Genomic DNA, 4,033 nt, shown 5'->3' with positions numbered 1-4,033 from the left:
ATGTCATCACACTACATCCAGCACGGTGAAAGAGTTAAGGGATACAACTACGGGCACTGGGCATGCGCAGATCAATATCGTGTCATTTAATTAACGTATCTGCATTGTTGTATGGGTATGTTTAGGGTCGGGTAAGTGTGGGCATTAATAAAACACATCTGTTAAGTAGCAAATGTATTTATTGTTATTTTATTGTGAGATTTTGCCTCACCTCCGACCACTGCTAGCCACAACTCTTATTCTCCGTTTTTAGTGTATTTCTGTGGCAGAATTACAGCACCACAAACTGGCCTGGCATGCAAACTACATCGTTTTTAGTCCGTTTTTGTAATCTCATGTGGACGCAGATATTTCTTGAAACGAGGGAAAAAAAAGATCGGATTGGGAAAGCGCTGGCTTCGTGTGGACAGGGCCTTAGAGTTACGATTGTTTCAAAGCAGCTTTACATTGTTAAACAGGAAAATATCGCAACAAAATTTTATTCGGCTGTACAGTCGCTCTGGAGAAAACAGTGATGTCATCAGTTCATTTCAATTTATCATATCGACAATGTGTGCAGATCAATGAGACAGTTCATATAGTTAATTTAGTCATTCATTTTATTTGGATATTTAAGTAAAAAAAAATTTAGATCGAAATGTTAGTGAGAAATGTTCTGAGCAAACCAAGCCAAAGGCAACTACCATTGCGTTCAGAAACACCACTGCAATGTTTTTTAAATCATACAATTAATAGACTAATGTGACAGTTGTATTGCTGTGTTGCTTAACCTCACTCAATATCATTCCTGTGGTTTCTTTTGTTCTGCTTGCTATAGCCTCCCTTTTGAGCAAGAGACACCACCTAAAATATGTGCAATAACGAGCACAACCACAGCCAATATGCTTTGCTCAATCATTGGCCTACACAGTAAATGTATTTGTGTACTACTAATGTGTGTTTTTATCTGTACAATGTAAGAACAAATCTGTAGAGAAACGAATAATATTCCTAGCAAAAAAGGAGCAGTGCATTTATTTTATGTTATGATATTTCCTTCAACCCTAAAAAAACTATGCATAATTATATATATATATATATATATATATATATATATATATATATATATATATATATATATATATATATATATATATATATATACACATATATATATATATATATATATATATATATATATATATATATATATATATATATATATATATATATATATATATATATATATATATATATATATATATATATATATATATATATATATATATATATATATATATATATATAAGAAGGTAAGAAGGAAATATCATAACATAAAAGAAATGCACTGCTCCTTTTTTTGGTAGGACATTATCCATTTCTCTACAGATTGTTTCTTACATTATACAGACAAAAACACACAATTTTTTTTTTTTTTTTTTGTGGAGTCAAAATAGGCCCACACTGCCTTGGTTTGGTGATAAAAACACTTCATAAGCACATTGTAATCCAGCGGCATATGCCAGCTAAACCCTTCTTGGGTCAAAAAGATGGCCAAAAATATAATTGTTTTTGCCAACAATATATGCATAACAAATATGTTTTTATATTATAGTAGATGTTTCACCAGTGACACCAGTGAGCGCTACTAAAACTGAAATGAAAATTCAGTTTTCTAAATGCATATTATAGATCTTATTGTGAACAATTTCTCCATGCATGCATTTTTTCTTTTGTGACATATACACTGTAAAAATTACAACAAGTTATGACAACATATGTTTGTAAATTGCTTTAAATGATCAAAATAGGTTAAGCAATTTAAAAAAAATGTTAAGTCAGTTTAGTGTAATTTAATTTTAACATTCAAGTTTATTACTTAAAAATGTCAGGCAGCAACTTTTTTTTTTACATTCTTTTTTCTTAAACTCTGCACTTCAAAGATTGTGTTCATCTGCCTCCACTTTTGAGCGCATCTTAACATCCAATCAACAACTGATGCATGTAACCAAGTCACTTTTTTGTAACTGTGATATAAATCACAATGCGGAAGAAAAGATTTGTCACTAGTTTCAAATCATAGCAACTTTACACATTTTCACTAGTGAAGCTAATATGATTGTGCATGTCCTTGTGGTGACACATTAACCAGTGATTTCTGTCACTACATAATTTTTCTGCAGTTTCATAGTGTACATTTAATACCATGTGTTAGCCAAGCAACTGACATAGCCAGGAATAAGAGCACTACAGAGTGCTTTCTGGTATCATACTGTAGTGATGTGTGAGGGAGATTATGTAAGATCAATGATGACATATCACAAACAGAGTGTTCTTTCTTAAGTTATGCCAGTGTAAGATAAATCAGTGCAGCAGCTGTGGAATGGACAATGATATATAGATTCAACTGATGCACTGACTGTCAGGAACACTAATCAATAATGTTGCTTTAGCTAGCAGAATCAAAGCCAATACTGTGGTGAGAGACTGACCCATTATGGAGCCTCGAAACTGCAGGCCAAGAGTGTGTGTGTGGACAATCTGGTGCATATATGTCTCTCTCATTGCCAAACCATTTCCAGCAGCTTCATCACTGCATCTCCTCAAGATTATCAGAAATAGAACTTGTTAGCTCTCAGAAGTCCATCGGAAGTCTAGAGTCATCAGCTATAATGACATTTACTTACAACGAACAACTACAATTTATATCTGTAGCGCATTGAGTGTGTTAGAAAGTGTGTACGTGGGATACGGTTCATTGCTGACCACTGAGACAACAGTCTTCTTCCTCAAAGTTACATGACAACCCAAACATCCATTGTTCTCATTTTTTTAACTTTATCACTTCCTTCTGTGTTTCCATGTGATGTATTAAAGAGATAGTTCACCCAAAAATGAAAATTAGCCCATTTACTCACTATAAGCCATCCTGGGTGTATATGATATTATTTTTTAGATGAATACAATAAGATATCTATTAAAAATGTCCTGGTGAACTATGAATTTAATGAACATGTAAACAATATTAATTTTCCCAAATATTACAGATATGTTATACCTTTGATGAGTGTTAAAAGGTAAACAGGCCTATGTATTTTTCTTGACACTGGATATGATCATTATGAACTTATTATGGACTATATCAAAATATTTAAACCACATTTGAAGGGATATCTTTAAAGACCAGAATGTACTGTATGTTAATTACATAGAAAAAGTGTGTCTAGAAAGAGAGACTGCAGCTTAATTACCCACAGGCCCTTTAATAACGGTGCATGCCAGCCTCATGTCGAGGAGACTTTAATTAGCACAAGGCATTCTGCACCATCTATCTACTCTATGTGTTGCTGACCCTAGATCAGTGTTAAATCTGTTAATGAGTCAACCCCTTTGCACATAGACCCCTTGAATTCTGTCACCTTATGTATGCCCATGCGTCTCTGGCAGACAGTAATGCCATAGAATAACTATTTCTGGTTCCCTACAAGCTTACAGTGAACAGCTCTTAAAAAAATTCTTAATGGGGAGAATTAAAAAAAAAAAATCTAAATAAACTTTTCACTAAAAACATTTTGTGTAATGAAAAGGTGTCATGGATGTTAAAGATTATGGAAGTATAGATGCCAATAGAGAACCTTAATTTTTAGAAGTATATTAGTCAAGTCAAGTCAATTTTATTTAGGTATATAGCGCTTTTATAATGACAATTGTTTCAAAGCAGCTTCACATTGTTAAACAGGCTTCCCAACAGCTTCACATTAAATATTGCAACAAAATATAATTCGGCTGTGCAGTCTTTCTGGAGAAAATGGTTTCAGCTCATTTCGATGTATTATATAGTGAAAATGTGGGCAGATCAGTGATATAGGCTAGTTGATACAGTTAATTTAGTAAGTAATTTTATTTGGATAATTAGTCAAAAACGTAGATCTAAATTTTAGTTTCCCTTTCGAAAGGGAACTCGCACTGCGTCCTAGAATGCTTCTGGGAACGCCTCCAGCGTGACAGGTGTTTGAAGCTACTATCGAATCACGTCAATCCTATTGACCGGCGA

The sequence above is a fragment of the Pseudorasbora parva genome, chromosome 4 (genome assembly GCF_024679245.1).
Source record: "Pseudorasbora parva isolate DD20220531a chromosome 4, ASM2467924v1, whole genome shotgun sequence".
Classification (NCBI taxonomy): Eukaryota; Metazoa; Chordata; class Actinopteri; order Cypriniformes; family Gobionidae; genus Pseudorasbora; species Pseudorasbora parva.
The sequence above is the reverse complement of the archived record's forward strand: the minus strand, read 5'-3'. Positions refer to the sequence as shown.